This window comes from Paroedura picta, chromosome 10, assembly GCF_049243985.1.
Source record: "Paroedura picta isolate Pp20150507F chromosome 10, Ppicta_v3.0, whole genome shotgun sequence".
Lineage (NCBI taxonomy): Eukaryota > Metazoa > Chordata > Lepidosauria > Squamata > Gekkonidae > Paroedura > Paroedura picta.
In genome coordinates this window covers 81,486,945-81,509,541 of record NC_135378.1, presented here as the reverse complement: position 1 = coordinate 81,509,541, position 22,597 = coordinate 81,486,945, and the positions used below count along the sequence as shown (strand labels likewise).

At 49.3% G+C, this 22,597-nt stretch overlaps 1 protein-coding gene across 4 annotated transcripts in view; it reads left to right on the top strand.

Annotated features, from left to right (window-relative positions):
• Positions 1–22,597, top strand: part of SHROOM3 (shroom family member 3) — a 174,853-nt gene that overhangs the window by 82,242 nt on the left and 70,014 nt on the right. Inside the window, exon 1 of one of the 4 annotated variants that reach the window (XM_077301118.1) lies at positions 18,507–18,677. The exons of the other annotated variants lie outside the window; for them this stretch is intronic. The gene's annotated coding sequence lies outside the window, so the exon portion shown is untranslated. Of the gene's footprint in view, positions 1–18,506; positions 18,678–22,597 lie in introns of those variants that run through there. 4 annotated transcript variants of the gene reach the window in all.

The window sequence follows — 22,597 nt, the reverse complement described above, 5'->3', positions numbered from 1 at the left end:
CAGACCAATATGCGGGGATGCTGGTCCCCAGGTACAACCTTAGGATCCCCCGTTTTTTACAACTCATCGCCAGGTGACCGAGATCCCCCCCCCCAAATCTTCCGTATGTCCAAACCCAGAGTGGCAACTCTAACTTTATTTCAGTGGGATTGTTCCAGCGGACTTCTCAGCATCCTAAGAGGTTAATAATACTGCCCCAAGGAGTTACACTTTTCTAAATCCATAGAAGACCGGAATTCTGCTTAAGATGTCAGCTATTCATGGAAATGTTCCACACCACTGATTACCTGCCTCCTACCTGCCTCCCCGTCCCCCCAAGCAGCCACTGCTAGAATATGAAGTTGACGGGGTTTTCTTTTCCAGCAAAGCAGTCAGCCGAGGCCGTTTAAATATGGGCATAGCAGAAAGATGAGTGAGGCTTTAATTAGGTCACTGAAAGATACTTGGCAATATCTATTGAGGAACCTGTTTTTAAAGAAGAATCCTTTGCTACTGCACTGCTGCCCTTTGGATCAACAAGATTCCTCTGGCCACTTAAGGAATAGAATATTTGTTTGCTTGTTTAGCAGATTTGTTTGCTTGTTTAGCAGATTTATATGCTGCCGCTACTGGCCAGCTGGCTCGTGGCGGCTCAAAAGAGATTAAAAATTAATAAAAACAATACCCTAAACACCCCCTCCCCAAGCCTGCGTGCAATGTTAACAGTTTCATTTGTATGTATTTATGCTTTTATTGTTTTTAATTCATACACGTCTGGGCCGTTTGACTGTCGTTGGCCGCCCCGCAACTTTGTAAGTGGCCTTTAAGTCCAATAAATAAATAATAAACAGCATCTATAATATATCGTAATAATTCGGTACAAACCCAATCAACATAATCATTGAAATCATCAGCTATTTACAGCTAATTTAAAATGAACCTTTTGAAGGCTGCTTCCTGTCTTCTGGTGTAAACATATTTATTCCCCCGGGGATGGTTTGGCTCATGTTCTCAGCAGACCGGTGCTTGGGGCAGGGAGGCCAGATTTCCAGTACTGTCACCAGACTCAACCATAGGCCTGGCCGGACAGCTCTTTCTTACAGGCCTCGTGGAACTGTCCTAGGTCCTGCAGGGCTCTGATCTCACCAGGGAGACTGTTCCAGCAGCAGGAGCCACGACCAAAAAGGCCCTGGACCTGGTTTAACATCTTTGAGACTAGGGGCCGTGAAAAAATTTTCCTCACTAGATTTTAGTCTACTTTGGGGAACATAAGGGAGGAGGCAGGTTCACTTAGACTAATTAGGGCAGGGGTAGTCAAACTGCGGCTCTACAGATGTCCATGGACTACAGTTCCCATGAGCCCCTGCCAGCGTTAGCTGGCAGGGGCTCATGGGGATTGTAGTCCATTGACATCTGGAGGGCCGCAGTTTGACTACCCCTGATTTAGGGCTTTGAAGGGGAGAACCCAAACCCTGAAGCTGATTCGGATTTAAATCTGGAGACAGTGCAACTGGGAGAGCATGGTGTAATATGTGCTCTCCGCTGGGTCCCAGTAAGGACCCAGGCAGCTGCATCCTGGACCAGTTGGAGTTTCCAAAGCAGCTTCAAGGGCAGCCCCGCGTAGAGCGAATTGCAGTAGTTAATGCGTGGCCTGGCTTTGGGAACCGTGTCTGTAATTCTTATCCGGCTGCCAAGCCAAAAAGAGTGCAGAGTGTGCCTGATGTATTGTAAACAAGCTAATTACCCAAGCTGGGCAGGGCGATGCCAGCGTTCCCCGCGAGAGATGCAAAGCCAGGGACCGCGCGCTCCCTTCAGCCCCAGACAAGCTACTCCGGATGCAAATCGCAGCCTGATAAAAATCTGCTTTCTCCTATGTAGACTTGTTTATGTGAGATGGAGATCACGACGACACTGGAAAAATACCTTGCAGGGAAAGGCTCATTAAAAACCATGAATAGCAACCAGGGACTAGCCCCAAAATACACCAAGCGCATGGAGTTTATTAACCTGCATTTGGGCAGCTAGTATTTATATTTATTAGCTTCGATCCTAGGTCAGGGTGTATAGCAGGGCACTCCCCTTTGTGGGCCTGCCAGTCATGCAGATTTCAGGGACTCATACAGAAGCTGCACAGCCTTGCTCCGCGTGCATTTCTAAAGTTCCTGCCTGCATCCCGCTCTGCAACCAGCTTCCCTGACAATGCATATTTATGAAGCATGTTTAAGATTCACAATACATTGCCAGGCTATTCCATTAACACACGAAACTGCCTTAAATTGAATCAGACCCTTGGTCCGTCCAAGTCGGTCTTGTCTACTCCAACCTTTCTCAACTTTTTTCCTGTTGAGAAACCCCAGAAACATTCTTCAGGTTTTGAGAAACCCTGATGCTGGGATGTCTGGACTTGGCTTGGTCCCGAGTCCCTCCAAAAAACAGAGCTGCAGAGTAACAGGGCGTTTTAAAAGCATGCAATTATTCTGGATGCACCTTTGTGGATGACGCTCAGGCCCAGACTCACAGCGCTTTGGGGTTTAAGAGGGAAATCTTTACTGGAAAAGATTATTAATCTGCTGATTACTGAAGCAGAGTACAAAAGCTTAACGCGTAGTTACAAAAGCAGCACATTTCAAGCCACTGTGGCTAGACTGAAAGCAGACTACATGCCCAGACATCAGTGGATGGAGAGAGCAGAGAGCCTTATGGCAGCTCCTTCTTGCTTCAGAGCAAGCTGATGTGCTCTTCCTGAAGAAGCAGGAAGTGGGTGGGGAGCCCAGTTTAAACAGAGAGCTCCCAGGAGTGTGCTTGGAATTTTTCCACTGCACATGGCTGCAATCCTAGCACTGACCACCTTGCACCACTAGTGAGCACATGGGTGCAGCTTAGCTGATTAAACGGCTTAAACTAGCCCATTCAGTCTGACTTCACCAAATTGCTTGCAGTTCTAACACCCAGAAGTGCTGCGATCATGCAGAATATGTTTAGGAAGCATAGCTGTCTGCCTGCCCACTCAGAGCTCCTCCTCTTCCTACCCCCTCCAGGCCCATCATTGGCCATTTTGGGAGGGGGCGGGGTTAGGCAGGTCATATCACCCCGTAAACGTTTAACAAATTTAAAAAATATGTTAAAAATTAATTAACCCCCACCCATTCAGGAAATCCTTCCAGGGGCATTTTAAAAAACACACACCAGAGGACAGGGAAGGTAAGCAGCTTTGGTACTCTTCGGATAGTGAAAAGCGGGATATAAAAAATCCCGGTTTATCGTCATTGTCTTCTTCCCTCCGCCTCACCTACTACGGACAGCTGTCTGGGACCCTCAGGACCGTGTCCCCCCCCCGCCCCCATCTTCTCTTCTAGCGGTGAGAGAGGCAGCACACACGAGATATAACTAACAGCGACCAAGGGGCCCTGCTCCCCCCGCCCCCCCTCAGAACACTACCTATACCAAGGGTAGTCAAACTGCAGCCCTCCAGATGTCCATGGACTACAATTCCCAAGAGCCCCCTGCCAGCATTCGCTGGCAGGGGGCTCTTGGGAATTGTAGTCCATGGACATCTGGAGGGCCGCAGTTTGACTACCCCTGACCTATACACTCTGGACCTGTTTGTATGTTGCAACGTTGTATGTTTATTGGTTATACTATTATAATGTTATATGTTTACAATTATCAGTTATTATTGCACGGTTGCTCAAATGTTTTATAGACTGTTTCATGTATTGCTCTTATGTTATTATGTAAACTTGGGAAGGCACCTGTAAGCCACTTTGAGCCTCCTTCGGGTAGGGAAAAGCGGCATATAAGAACCAACTCTTCTTCTAAACTGCCCTGAGCCCCCGGGGAGGGCGGTATATAAATATAATAAATAAATATAATGAATGAATGAATGAATGAATGAATGAATGAATGAATGAATGAATGAATGAATGAATGAATGAATGAATGAATGAATCTTTCAATCGAAGCTCATGACAGACAGCGATTCCGCCAAGCCTGCATCACCGGGGCATAGGTGTGTGTTCTCTCTGGCTGATTTGCACGGCAAACATGCTTTATTTGATAGTAAAAGGATCTTTCAAACTGCAAACCCTCGCCCTCCCATCGGACAGCCAAGTGGTGTTTTATTTCAGCGCTTAAAAGTTGTGCTCTATATCCTGGTATCCATAACGACTGCATTGTAAAAAAAAAAAAAAGGGATGGGGGGGAGGAAGGAAGAAAACTCGATTCTCCTGCCACTCCCCTTCTGGCTCTGAGCATCGCACCGTGAAATCGAGCTCCGTCAGTATCTGCGAGGTCCCTGCCTTTCTCTGCTCCTGTGGCTGTCAAAAGTTACGATGAGGGACGTCGTGCCTAATGGTGGAAGCCAAGAGGGCAAGTGTACTGGGACGCCTGGGCAAAAGAATGGGATCATTTACTTTCATTACAGACCAGGGAAGTTTTGCAATTCACAGACAGATGGAATTTGTGTGCTGGACCTTCCTAAGGCAGCTGGAATAGAGAAGGACAGAGGTGGCCAGACTGTGGCTCTTCATATGCATGTGGACTACAATTCCCATGAGCCAGTGTGTGCTGGCATGGGCTCATGGGAATTGTAGTCCATGGTCATCTGGAGAGCCACAGTTTGGCCACCCTAGGAGAAGGAGGAATTTTCTAGCTGGACAAGCAACTGTAGCATGAACTATCTGCTTGCCACATACTGGTACCTTTTCCCATTGGTCCTTTCTCTCTCTACCCCCCCCTTCTGTTTATCCTTACAGCTGTCAGGGAAAGCAGATGTTTTAGATCAGGGGTAGTCCACCTGTGGTCCTCCAGATGTCCATGGACTACAGTTCCCATGAGCCCCTGCCAGCAAACATTGGCAGAGGCTCATGGGAATAATAGTCCATGGACATCTGGAGGACCACAGGTGGACTTACCCCTGTTTTCAATCTTTCACCTTTGCTGACAATGGACAACTGGTTTATCAGTTAGCTAAAATGTAAATGCAGCCTTTGATTTTGTTATAGGACAGAGGGGGGGGCAGACTGTGGCTCTTCAGATGTCCATGGACTACAATTCCTATGAGCTCCTGCCAGCTGGGACATCTGGATAGCCACAGTTTGGCCACACATTCTAGAAGAAGCTGGAAAGGACTATTAAGTCATTGCCTGACTTTGGGACATTGAGGGTTGCTCCAATGACGTTCTAGATCAGGGATCCCCAAACTTCTTGACCCTGCAGGCCCCCTTGAAACTCTGAAGCAGAGCTGTGGACACAGCCACAAAACAGCTGCATAGGAGCACGAGTCAGCCACGCAATAGGTGCACATGATGGACATCCTTATTCTATGGGTGCCAGGAAAGTGTTGGTGAGTGCTAGCTGGTGGGTTTGGCCCTCAGGATATTTCTCTTGTAGAGACTCAGCACCATTTCATCCTTCAGAAGCAGCAGTAAAGGAAGCAGGAGGAATTCACACCCTCTCTCTATGGCTCTGAGGTCTTATGAACAGTTCCGTAGGCCTCCCTTCAAAAAGGAGGTGGACAAAATTGAGAGGGTGCAGAGGAGAGTGACGAGGAAGATCCAGGGGCTGGGAACCAAGCCCTATGAAGAAAGACTGAGAAAAGGAGATGGGAAGGGGACACGACTGCTGTCTTTAACTATCTGGAAGGTTGTCAGAAGAGGGCAGGGAGCAGTTCCTGTTGGCAGAAGAGAGGACCCACAGTAATGGCTTTAAACTATGTATAGAATGCTACCATCTAGATACCAGGAAAAAAATTTCACAGTTCAGCAGAGGAATGTGCTTCCTAAGGAGGTAGGGAGCTCCCCCTCACTGGCTGTCTTCAAGCAGCGGCTGGACAGATCCTTCTCCTGGATGCTTGAGGCTGATCTTGCATTGAGCAGGGGGTGGGACTAGCTGGCCTGCATGGCCCCTTCCCACTCTAGGATTCTATGAGTCTAGTTCAGCAGGGGAATGGGCTGCCTAAGGAGGTAGGGAGCTCCCCCTCATTGGCTGTCTTCAAGCAGCGGCTGGACAGGTCCTTCTCCTGGGTGCTTGAGCCTGCACTGAGCAGGGGGTGGGACTGGATGGCCTTTATGGCCCCTTCCCACTCTAGGATTCTATGATTCTTTGGCCCATAATCCAGATTTCTCCAGCCTCACCAAGTGAGCCCGTCACCTTTGCGACTGTCCTAACGTGTTCTCCTCTGAGTTTAATGATTTCTCTGCCATCAGCTTGCCCCTTTGGATTATGACTCCACTTATTCTTTTACAGCCTTGGTTGGGTTTGCTCTGCTGTGGCTATCATGCTTATATTGGCCTTTTATTCCAAGAAAGGGAGTCGCTTTCTCTTTTATTTCTCTTGGTCTCCCGTATTCTGCCTTATCCGATTGTTTTGCAGACTTTTGGTATTGATATGCAGGAGGCTAGCTCTATAATCAACCCTCATTAACTGCAGGAATTTCCACGAGCTGTTTACTCACCCAAAGTCGGTTGGGTTCCCTCTCCCCCCCCCCCCCATTCTGGCTGTATTTGGTTTCCCAGGGCGTGGCAGCTTGTTGGTGGCTGCAACTTCCTGGTCGATAGCTTTGGTAGTTTGGCGACTACAGAGAGCGGGTGAAAGAGCTTGCTCGTGGGAACCAGAGCTACGAAAGAGATGCAACGTTCGTCTTTAATGCAGCTTTCCTGAAACTCATTTCGCAGTTAGGATTGGCTGGTGTGTTTTCACTGCATCAATGTATACCCCGAATTTTCACCTGGCATTCTGCATCTGTGGTTTTCTCCTGTCCCTGGTCAGGAGTCCAATTGCAACATGTATTTTGCATTTTTGTTGGGAGTATGGGCGGTCCCACCTCCCATGTGAATGAGGATCCAATCCAGAATTTTCTCCTTGCTTTTCCCTAAAAGTTATTTCTTAGAGCCACTGAAATGGGAGTAATTTTTTTATAACATTGGTATTGTCCATCATAGTTGTGTTGATCTTTGCGATAAGTTTGACTCCACACTCCTCCACATGCAGCCAGCTGAGTGACCTTGGTCTAGTTACAGTTCTTAAGGATGCTCTTGCAGAGCAGTTCTGTCAAAGCTCTTTCAACCCCACCTACCCCATAGGGTATATGTTGTGGGGAGAAGAAGGGAAAGGTGTTTTGTAAGCCAGTTTGGGACTCCTTCCAGTAGTGAAAAAAAAAACTTCTTTTTCTATTCCTTAAGTATGTTGCACTATAATACCTCAACTGCAAATATGGAAACCACTGCAAATTATCCTTCTGCATCCACAATCTTATTGGGAATCCGCTTGAATTTTATTACTTGGCCTAAGATACTTATATTTCTTACTGTCTTCATTTATACTACCTTTCACCTCAGTTGGCTCCTTAAGCAGCCTGAATCATTCTCCTCTCCTCTACTGTATCCCCACAATGACCCTGTAAGGTAGGCTAGGCTGAGAGTGTGTGACTGGCCCAGGGTCATTCACTGTGCTCCCATAGCAGAGTGAGAACTTGAACTTGGGCCTTCCAGAGTACAGTCTAACCACTGCATCATACTGGAGGTGCATGTGGATTTGTCCATTAAAAAAAAATCCACCCATACAGAGAACTAGAATGTCTGGGAGAAAGATCTATCTTCATTGCTTATTATGGGAGGGTTGGGTTTTTCTTAATGGCCTGGAGAGCCATTACTTAGTTGTATGATCCCCCCCCCTGTAGTTTGAATTGGTATAGTCCAGGCAGGAGTTTACCACTCAGCGACACTGAAACCTTTTGGGGCTTACCATCTCGCAAGGTTTGAGAGCCCGCGTGACGCTTAGGAAGCTGCATAACTCATCCAGTATTCTGCGCACAACCAGCTGCAGTGGAAACAGTTCACTCTCGCCCCCGGCATTAAACATCTGCTACCGTGCGCAGCATTGCCGCAGTTATGCGGCTGTTCAACGTGGCGCCAGTTTCTGCCACGGCTGTTTTTCGGATCACTGCATGGCTCTTCTGCTGCCCAGTTCTTTGAACAAGGCTTGCATCTTTCTCAGCAGACCAGGGGTAGTCAAACTGCGACCCTCCAGATGTCCATGGACTACAATTTCCACGAGCCCCTGCCAGCGAATGCTGGCAGGGGCTCCTGGGAATTGTAGTCCATGGACATCTGGAGGGCCGCAGTTTGACTACCCCTGCAGCAGACGGTCCTCTAATATTTTCAGCCAGTTAGGACCACTGGCATTTCTATGATCAGACGGCGAGCGGCATTTCAGTTTTAATTCACTGCATCATTCCCCCTCCCCCAGCAGAAAAGCCGCTTGATGCCAGGTGAGCAAAGTTATTGCAGCCCATAAAAACAGACAACATGGTGGACTTTCTGTTCTCAGCTCCCGCTGATAAGGCCGACTGGACTGTGTAAAAAATGTCTTCCTTTAAGACAAAACTAAAAGCCACATTCATTGCATCTCATGCCCTCGATGCTGGGTGGGGTTGTTTTTTTTTGGGGGGGGGGGTTGGGGAGGGAGCACTAGTTTTACTTTGGTGAGAAAATATCTTTCCTGTCAAGGGCAGCGATTCTGCCTCATTAAATCCTATAAAATGCATTGCGCCTCTCCGGCACCCCAGGCCTCCGAACGTTAAAAGGAAGCATAAATCGAAGAGAAAACATGGTTGTCGGCTGCTTGAATTAACAAACAACTTTTTTTGAGAGAAGAAAAAAGAAAGGTCCGCAAACAGTTCCATAAATAAAATTTAGGGAAACCTCGGTCTCCTGGTCAAAAACATTTCTGCTCCCTCTCGTGTTGTCTGGCTGGAAAGAAAGGGGGTTTTCAGAACTGTCTGCCCCCCTCGTTTGCTGTTTTCATCCTTTTCTGAAGTCTCATATGGTTTCCCTGATGCTGGACCTTGTCTGTTAATTGGAACTTCAAAAGCTGCTTGCTCTCCTTCTTCCGCACAGGCATAGGGCATGATCCAGCCAACACTGTGCACTCTGAAGTCTCACTGATATCCATGAGAGAGTTGAACGCAGACATAAATCTTGGCTAAATGGTACCTGTACTCTCTCTCTCTCTCTCTAAAATCAGAGTCCTGTAGCACCTTGAAGACCAACAAAGATTTATCCAAGGTGTGAGCTTTCGAGTGCAAGCACTGAGTGCTTGCACTCGAAAGCTCACGCCTTGAATAAATCTTTGTTGGTCTTCAAGGTGCTACAGGACTCTGATTTCATTGTGCTACTTCAGACCAACACGCCTACCCCTTTGAATCTCTCTCTCTGTCTCTGTTTTTTAAACATAGGAAATCAGCAGAGATTTTTTTCACCACCAAGATCGCAGGGTCTCTGTGACCCTCCCCCATTTATAATGTCATACCTGGGGAGCCATCTAGGATTGCCAGCCCTGGGTTAGGAAATACCTGGAGGCGTTGGGGGTGGAGCCAGGAGTGGGCGGGATTTGAAGCGGGGAGTTTAATGCTATGGAGTCCACCTTTCAATGGAGCTTAATGCTATGGAGTTTAATCTTTACAGCATTGGACCCCACAGAGGTCCCTGTCCTCCCCAGGCTTCACCCCCCGATTTCCAGGAGTTATCCAGTCTTGATCTGGCTACTCAAGCCCCCTCATCATCCTCCGGTGGTCAGATGGAACCTACTGCTTAGAGCAGGCGTGGCCAAACTGTGGCTCTTCAGATGTCCGTGGATTACAATTCCCATGGGCCCTCCAGATGTGCATGGATTGCAATTCCCATGAGCCCTCCAGATGTCCATGGATTACAGTTCCCATGGGCCCTCCAGATGTGCATGGATTGCAATTCCCATGAGCCCTCCAGATGGCCATGGATTAAATTCCCACGGGCCCTCCAGATGTCCATGGATTGCAATTCCCATGAGCCCTCCAGATGGCCATGGATTACAGTTCCCATGGGCCCTCCAGATGTGCATGGATTGCAATTCCCATGAGCCCTCCAGATGGCCATGGATTAAATTCCCACGGGCCCTCCAGATGTCCATGGATTGCAATTCCCATGGTGCCTCCAGATGGCCATGGATTACAATTCCCATGGCGCCTCCAGATGGCCATGGATTACAATTCCCATGGTGCCTCCAGATGGCCATGGATTACAATTCCCATGGTGCCTCCAGATGGCCATGGATTACAATTCCCATGGTGCCTCCAGATGGCCATGGATTAAATTCCCACGGGCCCTCCAGATGTCCATGGATTGCAATTCCCATGAGCCCTCCAGATGGCCATGGATTACAGTTCCCACGGGCCCTCCAGATGTCCATGGATTACAATTCCCATGGGATCTCCAGATGTCCATGGATTACAATTCCCATGGTGCCTCCAGAGGGCCACGGATTACAATTCCCATGAGAATTGTAGCCCACAAACATCTGGAGAGCCACAGTTTGGCCACCCATGGCTTAGAAAGAAGGTCCCGTGGGATGGCAGACGTTAAATCAGCCTTGGATCCAACGGCACTCTAGGAAGCTAGAGCTGGCACGATTGCTCTGAATGGCCCTTTTGCTTTTTAGAACCTGGACAAACAAAAACCCCTTGGCTCCCAAGCCCTTGGCCTGCCTCGACTTCCCCCGGCTGAATCGAAATCCTTGGCGTCCGACCCGCCCCCCTCCTCTCCCCCCTCTCGTTTGGCATGCCCCGGCTGGCCGATGGGAGAGTGAGAGGCGGCAGCTTTCCTCGAAGGCAATCGCCCTTATTAAAGCAGCATCTACCTTATTCCAAAAGTAATTTCCTCTTTTCCGTCACAAGCCGTTTCTGTTCCCCGCCAGGCCTTGCCTTTTTCGTTGGGCATCTGCTGCCAAGAGTCCTTGGACGGGACGGGTCCAAATTTATCGCGCCCCGGCAGCTTTACCGGTGAGGAAGCCAACGGTGATATAAATAACCATGGCAAAAGCAGCTCTCCTTTCACAAGGACCTGACATTGTCTTTTGTAACACAGATCCAATCTCCCTCTCTCTCTCTCCCCCCCCCTCTCTCTCCCCCCCCCCCCCCTTGGTGTTTTTGCCTTCACCACTGTGAACTGGGAATAACCCGCCTCCATCTGTAACAGTGGCTTCTGATAAATGACAGAGCTGAAAGGCAAAATATCCCCCTGGATCGCTCATTCTGGCTGCCAGGTCAGTCCTCTCCAGTCGATGATTTGCACCTGTTGGCCCCAGTCCACGAGCCAGGATGCTTTTGCATAGCTCCCCCCCTCCCCTCCCCTTGATTTATTTCCATGCGGCATGTGCGTGGACAGGAGAATTGCACGTCCCCCTGCGCACTTTTAATTTATTTTGTTAAATTTATACCGTGTACAGGGGGAGCGGGGCATGGTTTAGTGGCGGAGCGCATGCCTTGCATACAAAAGAAGGAGAGGAGAGCTGGCTTTTTATGCCCCTCTTGTCACTACCCAAAAGGGTCCCCGAGCGACTTACAAGCACTTTTCCCTTCCTCTCCCCACAACAGACACCCTGTGAGGGAGGTGGGGCTGAGAGAGCTCTGAGAGAAGTGTTCTGTGAGAACAGACCTGAAGGAACTGGGACTGGCCCAAGGATACCCAGCTGGCTGCCTGTGGAGGAGCGGGGAAGCGAACCCGGTCCTCCAGATTAGAGGCCACCGCTCTTAACCCACTACACCATGCTGGCTCTCTGGCCCAATTCCCAGCATCTCCAGTTGAGTTGGCCTGGGAAATCTCTTTGTGAGACTTTGGGGGAAGAACTCCCTACTCAACGGTAGGCTAGGTGGACTGATGGCCTAGCTCGGAGATCCCCAACTAGGTGTCCGTGCGCACCGTGCTTCCGGAGCATTTCCTCCTAAATACACCTTGTGGTTAATAGCCATTGATGGACCTCTGCTCCTAATGTTTATCTGATCTCCTCTTGAAGCTCTCCATGTCTGTAGCGACCACTTCCATCCGCAGTGACTTCCACGTGTTAATTGCCCTTATAAGAGCGTTGAAGAAACCATATTGGACCAGGCCAATGGCCCATCCAGTCCAACACTCTGTCACACCCCGGCCAAAGCTCAGGTGCCACCAGGAGGTCCACCAGAGGGAACAGAGCTCCAGAAGCCCTCCCACTGTTGCCCCCTGAGCACCAAGACTACAGAGCACCCCTGCCCCAGACAGAGTGTCCTATTGACCACTGATGGACCTCTGCTCCAGATGTTTTTCCAGTCCCCTCTTGAAGCTATCTATGCCCCGCATTTTTTATGTCCTAGTGTGTTTTAACGGGGTTTTATTGGGATTTTATTATGGACAATTGTACCGCACCACGACCTGGTTCCGGAAGTAGTAGTAGTAGTAGTAGTAGTAGTAGTAGTAGTAGTAGTAGTAGTAGTAGTAGTAGTAGTAGTAGTAGTAATAGTAATAGTAATAATATGTCACCACCACTTCCTGCAGCAGGCCTAGACAGTGAAAGCACAGGTGCACTTCTGAAATATTTGAGGACAGTATCAGCATAAGGAGCCAGTTTCTAGCAAACGTGTTTATGGTATGCATCCAACAGGAGCTCCGCAGCATGGAGACACCTCCAGTGAGTTATTTCTGTAATTAGGAGCATTCCCCTTCCAGCCGCCAATAAATACTCCTTGCTAATATTTCACCCAAGCAGCTTCTAATTTGACTTCGAGCAAACATACCACAGAACTCTGCCGAGACAGAGGAAAGTCCAGCTCCAATTTATTGGTTTTCTGTTTTCGGGTTACATCAAGGCAGGCTTTCCAAAGGTGTGGCCAAGGAAAACTGGTGGCAAATTATGGATTGCTACCAAGAAGAGGCCGTTTGATTGCTTCTTCAGCAGCAAACGGGACTCGTGCTTGAAATCAGGATGAATGAAACTGTTGGGGGAGGCTCTTTTTGCAGAAAAAAAGGGGGGGGGTTACATTGCCCAGCCAGAGCAGACGGCAAAAATCCATAGATGAGATCCATGTGCAGGACCAAAGGATCTGTGCTACCTACTAGACCAAGTCACAACTGACTTTCAGCAATGCCGACAAGGGAGAAGAATAAGTAGTTGGCCATTGTCTTCCTCTGCAGAGCCTTTCTTGGTGGTCTCCCATCCAAGTACCAATCTTGATGAGCTTCCAATTTATGGAGACCCCAGTAAGGGTCTCCCTTCCAAGATTTATGGACCCCAGCAAGGGGCTTCCAAGGAAAGAGAGAATCAGAGGTGGTTGGCTTCCTCTGCAGAGTCTTCCTTGGTGTTCTCCCTTCCAAAAATATGGAGACCCCAGCCAAGGGCTTCCAAGGCAAGGGAGAAGCAGAGGTGGTTGGCCATTGCCTTCTTCTGCAGAGTCCTCCTTGCTGGCCACCCTTCCAAGTACCAACCCAGATTTGCTTCCAAGATCTGATAAGATCGGGCTTTACCATGCTGCCTACCCTCCCACAGATTTTTTACAGTCCTATTAATTTGCAAATGAGTGTGACAACTTGACAAGTTGGGAGGGGAGTTCGTTTTGACATAGCGTGCTTTGCACAGTTCTTGGGCCATTCAGTTGGCAATAATTAGGAAGCCATAAGGAAGGCAAAGTTAATTAGAACATAGACAGCTGGCCAGAACAAATGCCTTTTGGACCTGTTGAACTTCTTCTAATGCAGCTGATAGACATAGGAGCTGAGCCAGAAAGAAAGAAAAAAAACACTCAATGTAATGCCTTTTATATTTCCCACATTTACATTGCTAGTACTAAATATACTTTAAGCACAACACCGTTTATTTATTTCGTTTGGAAGAAGAAGAGTCGATTTTTACTCCCTGCTTTTCACTACCCAAAGGAGTCTCAAGGTGGCTTGCAATTGCCTTCCCTTCCTCTCACCCTGTATTCTGTGAGATCACCTCTAGCAGGACAATAAAATCAGACTCCAGAAGCACCTTTAAGACCAACGAAGATTTATTCAAGGCATGAGCTTTCGTGTGCAAGCACCCTTCGTCAGACTATGAACTGTCCGTCATAACAGTAGGAATATATAAGCAAAAGTTAATCCTGCTATATTAGTAAACTGTGCCACAGCATCCAAACACAGCCACATGATAACAGGACTGTGACTAGCCCAAGGTCACTCAGCTGGCTACATGTGGAGGAACAGAGAATCAGATCTGACTCACCAGATTAAAAGCCACCGCTCTTAACCACCACCCCAGGTTGGCTCTTAATCACACCAAGCCCCACCTTCTCACCCATGTGCAGCTTACATCTTTCTCCACTCCTCCATTTTATCCTCACAAAACCCTGCGAGGTAGGCTAGGCCACAAAGCCCTGCGTGGTGTAGTGGTTAAGAGCAGCGGACTCTAAAACGGAGAGCCACGTTTGATTCCCTGCTCTTCCACATGCAGCCAGCTAGGTGACCTCGGGCCAGTCACAGTTCTCTTAGGGCTGTTCTTGCAGAGCAATTCTCCTGGAGCTTTCTCAGCCCCACCTCCCTCACAAGGTGTCTGTCGTGGGGAGAGGAAGGGAAAGGTGTTTGTAAGCGACTTTGGGTCTCCTTCAGATAGTGAAAAGTGGGGTATAAAGAAAACAGCTCTTCTCCTCCTCCTCTTCTTCTGCATTCCGGCTGTGCCAGGGGAGCCCTCTGCATGCTAATTCCTTTCGGGATTTAGCCACTGTTGCTATATTTGGCAATGAGAAGGGATCACAGCGCTGCAGGGGGCCTCCTTTGCGCTAAGGGCCATTAGCAGAGGCTTCCAGCAGGGCAGCTTAATTTTTCACGGCCCATTTTTGCACAGCACAGATGTGCTCCAGGGCAGAACTCAAGAGCCCCTCTTTTGTGCCGTAGCCCAGGGGTAGTCAACCTGTGGTCCTCCAGATGTTCATGGACTTCAATTCCCATGAGGGAATTGTAGTCCATTGTAGTCCATGAACATTTGGAGGACCACAGGTTGACTACCCCTACTGTAGCCTACAGATGTTGTGTGAAGCACATGAGAGGTATATGCAGGATTCTGCGCTAAGAAAACAGCTGTGCAGCTGCTATAAGTTATGGGGCAGCTGCGATGGTTTATAGTCTGCTTTTCCAAGGCTCAGGGAAGGGCAGATGACTGTGTCCGGTACTGTGGCACTGATCCTGGCTTACAGGAAATGTGCCTCCTTTCTTCCCATGGCATCTTGACCTGATCTTCTGGGATTTCACTGGACGCTGCCCGGACAGTTTCAGATTTGTCTCTGAATATTTGAGAGAATACTGAAATCCCTAGAATGGTGAATTGTGTGCCCAGTGCATTATTTAATGCCCGGTGCATTATTTAATGCAAACAGTGTTGGGTCCGCCATGGGGAGAAAGTAATTAAGTAATTAAGTAATTAATTGGAGAAAGAAAAGATCTGGTCTTTTGTATGCCGCTTTTCACTTCCCGAAGGAGTCTCAAAGCAGGCTGAGAGCGCTCTTTGAGAACTGCTCTGAGAGAACAGCCCTGAGAGAACTGGGATGAGCCTGAGGTCACCCAGCTGCCTGCATGTGGAGGAGTGAGGAATCAAACCCAGTTCTCCAGATCGGAGGCCGCCACTCTACACCACTACACCAAACTGAGAGGGAGGGGGGACTTAGGGACTTGTATTACCAACACAATGGAAGCTGTGGCTTTGATCCGTAATATGCATTTCTATGCAAAAGGCACACCCCACAACAATCTACCCCTCCCTTGTTTTGCCTCCAGAAATTCTGCTCCTGCTGATTATCTCCTGCTGCTATTTATTGTTGATGCCAATGAGTAACGTGGAGTAAGAATGTTGCTGCTGTTGTTGTTATTTAGTGCCCACCCTCCAGGTTGGCTTATGGGCCATCCTAGCCCAAATCCCAAATTATTTCACCTACCCACTTTACAAGACCCAGCTTTCTCGAACTCTCCCCCGGGAAGAGGGAATGAAGACTTGTGTCCCACAGGCGACCACTTGTCGGCCGAGCTCATACCGTGAAACTCGATATAGGAAGCCAATCGATAAGACGCAATCAGGACAGCAATAAATTCTACTTGGTGGAAACAAATGGATAGAGAGGGAGATTTCAAAGGGGGACTGAACTCCCTGACCCCGGCCCCGTGATCGATCACGACGCTGCAGTTAAAACTGGCCGTGATGCTGGAAATTCACTTGTCCTGCTAGAGGAGGCAATGGGGAACCTGTAAACGGAGTTCAGAAGGGGAGCAAGGGACGACCTCTGCCTTTAGGACCGCCTGCACTTACTCAAGTGCCTCCGACTTGACCTGTTTACAGGCCGTGTCCCATCCAAATTCTCCATCCGATTTCATCTTTATGCTATCCCAAAACTGACCTCTCGGTCTTGCCCACACACGTATTCAGGAGCTGTATGTTCAGAAGTCCCGTCCTCCTTAAAAAAACAGAATGTACACCATAGAGCAGGGGTAGTCAAACTGCGGCCCTCCAGATGTCCATGGACTACAATTCCCAGGAGCCCCTGCCAGCGAATGCTGGCAGGGGCTCCTGGGAATTGTAGTCCGTGGACATCTGGAGGGCCGCAGTTTGACTACCCCTGCCATAGAGCGACTGTATCCTTGAGAGACAGCGCGGTATACTGGTTAGTGTGCCAAACGAGGATCTTAGAGACCCTGGTTCAAGTCCCCATTCTGCTGGGTGGCCTTGGCCCAGTCACACACTCTGAACTTACCCTACCTCGCAAAGGTGTTGCGAGGATAAAATGGAAGACAGGGGAAAGGATGTCAGGCACCTTGGGGGGGCCATATAAAGATAGGAAAGAAAGAAATATATTTCCATCCCTAGCCCTGTAACACTGACGCAACGGGCTGAAGAAGAGGGGGAGAGGAGAATAAAAACCCAAGTTCAGTTCCCAACATCTTCAGACCATAAACTCCCTTTCCTTAGGCACCTGCAGAGTAGACTTTTCTTTCTTTCTTTCTTTCTTTCTTTCTTTCTTTCTTTCTTTCTTTCTTTCTTTCTTTCTTTCTTTTTCTTTCTTTCTGAAACAGTCTTTCCTTTCTCGTCACTGACCATTTGGTTCCTGCACAAGAGAAATGACTTTAGAATGTTCAACAGTCTGGTTTCGCCATTGACTTATTACTACAGCGACCCTGGAGCTCAGGGAAAAGGGAAGACGATTATTCCCTTTTTACTGCAACATGAGCTTTTTTTTTTTATACAAGCGGTGAACTTTTTACCTTCCATCATCAGTGCTTCATCTGATCTCCTGGGTTGCATCTGGGTGGCGACCAGGGTAAGACGGGCTTCTATTTCTCAGAAGTTTAGGTTTCAGGGAACACTCTGCAGATGCCGTAGAACTAGTACAGATTAGATCGTCCCCTTCTGCAAATACAGACAGGGCTAAAACCGTTCGTGCTTTTTGACAAATTATGGCGCAGCCTTTGTGGGTTGCCTCTTTAGGTCCTTTAGGACTTTAGGAATGGCATTCAAAGGGCCACCAAGAAACCTCTGTCTGTAATCTTACCGCCCCTGATCTGGATGGCCCAGGCTAGCTCAGTCTCGTCAGATCTCAGAAGATAAGAGGGTTGGCCCTGCTTAGTATTTGGATGGGAGGCCGCAAGGAAGTCCAGGATAGCTATGCGGTGGCAGGCTGCGGCAAACCACTGTCAAGCTGCTGTTGAACTCTCAATAAGCAGACTTGCCGTTGAAGGAAATCTCTTTATTGACAAAGGCATCAAACAGAAAGTAAGGCGTTTCCTTGCTAGAACTAAAGAACCAAAGAACGATCTCTGTTGCCTAGGAATGAGCTGTCATTCTGGAGGATCCCCAGGCCCCACCTGGAGGTTGGCCCCTAGGGTTGCCAGGTCTGGGTTTGGAGCTCCTTGGAGACTTTGGGGGTGGAGCTAGAAGTAGGTGGAGTTTAGGGCAGGGAGGGACCTCCTGGAGTAGAATGCTATCCAGTCCACCATTTTTTCCAGGGGGACACACCTCCGTCACCTGGAGTTAAGCTACAACTCCGGGAGCTCTCCAGGTGGCAGGTGACAGTGGATGAGCAATGGGGTGGTGTGTGTCCTGCACAGTGCAGGGGGTTGGACTAGATAACCCATCAGGTCCCTCCCAACTCTATGATTCTAAGTCCCACGGCTATATGGGGAGCCAATGCAGCGGCTGGAGAGGGTCGGCAGCCTTCCGTGCGACACCCCCCAGCCCCACTGGTTGCAAGAAGCCAAGCGACAAGCTGCTCGCGGTTGCCGCAAAACGCACGTCCAGACCTGGGCACGTGTGCGCGCGCCATGGCGGGGAATGCGCCCCACCCCCCCTTTTTTTTTTTTTGCACCCTGGGATCCCGCTCTGGGAGAGCGGCGCTCCCGGACCCCCCTCGCCCCCAATTCCCCACGTGGCCGCCCCGGGTTTGCCCCACGACAGCGAGAGGGAGGGGCTCCCTTTGCAAAGTTGCGCCTGGCAGGGCGGGCGGGAAGCGGCCCATTGAGATGCAAATGCCGCCTCCGGGGACCAATGCGGCCGGGGAGGGATTACCTGGGAGGGAGCGGAGGGGAGGGGCAGCGCTGGCCGGCCGGCCGGGCCCGGAGCGTTACTGGCGCGCTCGCCTGCGAGGGAGGAGGGGGAGGGGGAGGGGGAGGGGGAGGGGACTGCGGCGGCCGAAGGGGGGGGCGTGTGTGGGGGGGGGGGCAGCCGCGCTCTCCTGCCGCCTCCCTCGCAGCCGGGGGCGAAGAGGCGATGCCGCTGCCGCTGCACCGTGGCCACCCTCTGCAAGCGCTGAGCCGCCTCCGTCGCGGGCCAGGGACGCGGCGGCCGGCGGGATGGGGCCGGAGGCGGTGAACTTGGGCTGCTGACAGCCTGCGGGAAGGGTGAGTGCCTGCCTGCCTGCCTGCGCGCCGGCCCCTCCTCGCCTGGCCCGCTGCGCCGCGCTCCCGTCGCCGCTGCCTTCGCTGCGCTTCGCTTCGCCTCCCCGCCGGCGGCGCTCCATGAAGGGAGGCCGGCCGCGGGAAGAGTCCAGCCCGGGAAGCTTGGTGGGCTGGAAGGGGCGGCCGGGTTCGAATCCAGCTGCTCTGCTGCGGACCGACGCGGTGAAAAAACTCTCCCTCCCGTTTTTGTCTGTCTTCTCCCTACAGCCCCCTTCCCACTCCAGTTCCCTTCCTTCCTTCCTTCCTTCCTTCCTTCCTTCCTTCCTTCCTTCCTTCCTTCCTTCCTTTCTCTCTCTCTCTTTCTTTCTCTCTTTCTCTCTTTTTTTCTCTCTTTCTCTCTCTCTCTTTCCCTTTCCACTTGGAATTTTTCATGCAATTTCCTTCTACAAAGATTCCTTCTTTCTGTATCTTCCCCAAATTTGCATTCTCTTTCCTCCCATCTTTTCTGAACCCAGTTTCTTTCTTTCTTTCTTTCTTTCTTTCTTTCTTTCTTTCTTTCTTTCTTTCTTTCTTTCTTTCTTTCTTTCTTTCTTTCTTTCTTTCTTTCTTTCTTTCTTTCTTTCTTTCTTTCCCATTAGCTTCTATGAAGATTCCTTTGCTCTCCAGAATGGAGGGAAACTCCCCCCCACACACACACACATCTCTACAGGCTTGCCGATGGGTGGATTTGCATTGAGCCCCTGCGGAGAAACACTTTTGAGGGGGGAGAAGGGGGGTTCTCTGTCGAGTTGATCCACCCCCAGCCCACCGCCCACACACACACCTTTGCAGTTTGAAGAAGGAAGCAGTAGCTGCAAGTTTTGATTTGGGGCACAAATATTTGCGGAGGTGCTAATTTTGCTCCCGCAAGGCAGCCAGAAATGTGGAGTGGAGCGCCGGGTGATTCATTGTACCGAAAAGCGTCTCCGGGGCATGACTCCCCTCTCCGTGCGTGCACAGTGGTCATAAATCAAGAATAAGCCCATAATAGTCATAGGGAAGGCGAAGTGTGTGTGTGGGGGGGGGGAGAGGAATCAGAGCAAATCTTTTTCTTCCTATGTGACTTCTCTTTGGGGGAAGTGTAAAGCAAAAGAATTGGGGCGTGGGGAGGAGGGTTAGAAAGCAAAGGAAACTCAATGGAAATATTGGTTAAGTTGACAAATGACTTATCTGTAACCTCCTTTTAAAAATATCTATCCTCTGTCGTACCTACCCGTCCATTTATTGCCTGACTGTCTGCCTGTAAATACAATTTTGAATTGCCATCCAAGTGTTGAAATAGGCTTGCCTATCCACCCACACATCTATCTATCCATCAAACCATCCATCCATCATGTATCTGCCTGCCTGCCTAATCTATCTGCCAGATCCTCTGTTGTAGCAGAGTAAATACAACTTTGAAATGCCACCCAGATGTTGACAATAGGCCTGGCAACTGCAGCTTCAAAAATCCCTGGAGATTTGAAAGCAGAACCTAGGAGAACGGGGGTTAGGGGAAAAGTGGGCTCCAGTTAGACTATAACATCGCAAAACCCACCTTCAAAGGAGCCATGTTCTCCAGGAGGAATAAATATCTTAAATAATAAACACACAATTTATGTAGTCTAGAGAACAATTGTAATTCTGGGAGATCTCCAGCTTCCACCAGAAGATTGGCAACCCTAGTTAACAGTGACATGGCAGGACAAAAAAGGAGTTTGGAGACATGTTTTGGACTATGGTCCTGGAGCAGAGGGCAGCTGCAGAAGTCCGTGAAGCTCTCATGAAGACTAATGCAGGCATGTGGGGAGAATTTTGTGTGTAGCATTTGTTTGAATGTCCAAGGTGCCAATACAGGTGGCAGAAGGCGCTGTGGTTTGTGATGTCTTTGGGCAGGATGGACAGTAGACTAACTGATACAGGCTGGATCCATCTGAATGTGGTAACGATTTACCTCCTGGATACAACAGGTGAATCGTTACAGCAGTCACTGACTACTGATCGGTGGACCTGTGTGCAGGTGGGTTAAGTGCTGTCCAGTTGCTTTCAACTTACGGCTGCCCTATGAATTAATAAACTCAAACTCCCTATTGTCATCAGGTCTTGCAAACAGAGGGCTTCCCAGATTGTGTCAATGCATCTCATGCTGGGTTTTTGTTCTTTCCAGCTGCCTTTGACTTACTGTCTTTTCCAGTGAAGTCCTGTGTTCTTATAATGTAACAAAAGTACAATAGCCTCAGACCTTTGAACTTGGAGGGAGAGTTCAGGTTTGATTTGATCGAGAACCCATTTTATTTATGCTGGCAGGGACTCATGGGAATTGTAGTCCATGGACATCTGGAGAGCTGTAGTTTGGCCGCCCCTGTTCTACAGGTACGGAACAGTAGCGCTGTATCCCGTAGGCATCTCTGTGGGGAAAGGTGTGCAAAACCAGCAGTAGAGAACTGTACTGTTTGAGAGCATTAAAAAAAAGAGAGAGAGATTAGAATTGCAGCGGAATGAATGGCCCAGGGCACCTTTGTAATCCACTGTAATGGGTATTGGAGGTATCACCTGCTTTTACCGCATCACCTTTGGCACGTAATCCACTTTCTGTATTATTTATAGTTTACCTGTGCTGTAGAGAGTTAGTTGTTTGCCTTGGACCCTAATGCTTGTTAGCGCGGTTTGTTGGTTGTTTGAAATCCTCCATGTCTCCTTGAGTCTCACTGAGAAAAATAGACTGGCGCAGAGTGGTAAGGCAGCAGACATGCTGTCTGAAGCCCTGCCCATGAGGCTGGGAGTTTGATCCCAGCAGCTGGCTCAAGGTCGACTCAGCCTTCCATCCTTCCGAGGTCAGTAAAATGAGGACCCAGCTTGCTGGGGGGTAAACGGTAATGACTGGGGAAGGCACTGGCAAACCACCCCGTATTGAGTCTGCCATGAAAACGCTAGAGGGCGTCACCCCAAGGGTCAGACATGACTCAGTGCTTGCACAGGGGATACCTTTACCTTTAATATTGTAAATAAAATGCCTTGGATTGGAGAACCAGTGTGGGATAGTCTTTGGCAAGGATTTGGGAGTCCTCGGTTCAAATCCTTTCTTGCCACTGAACTCCTTGGGGGATTTTGGGCCGGTCACTTTCTGCCCATTTCACTTACCTCTCAGGGTTGTTGTGATAAGGTGGAGGAGGGGAGATCTAGGCATTTCCCCCCTGAGCTCTTCCTTGGAGGAACAGAAAAGAACCGGAGTATCTTTTTCTACTACAGACTAACATGGCAACCCACCTTGATCTGTCTCCTTAAAGGGGGAAAGTTTGAGTCCAGTGACACTTCTAAGACCAACAAAGTTAAATTCTGGGTCTGAGCTTTGGTGTACAATGAACATTTTATTAGATACACCTGACTACCCACCTGAACTTATTCCTGTGGAGGAAGACTATGTTTATTTACTTTATTGATTCCCTGTTTGAGAGCCAGCTTGGTGTAGAATAATAGAATCCTAGAATCATAGAGTTGGAAGGACTTCATGGGTCATCTAGTCCAACCGCCTGCACTGTACAGGACAATCACCACCCTATCGTTCATATGCTGTCACCTGCCACCCCCTTGAGCCTTCACAGAATCAGCCTCTCCTTCAGATGGCTATCCAGCCGCTGTTTAAAGCTCCCCCAACTTTTCTTCATACGCCTTGGTCTCCAAACCCCTCACCATCTTTGTTGCCCTCCTCTGGACACGCTCCAGTTTGTCTACATCCCTCTTCAACTGGGGTGCCCAAAACTGAACACAGGACTCCCAAGTGAGGCCGAACCAGAGCAGAGTAAAGCAGTACCATCACCTCCCGTGGTTAAGAGCAGCTGCCTCTAATCTGGAGAACTGGATTTGATCCCCCACTCCTCCACATGCTGCTAGCTGGGTGACCTTGG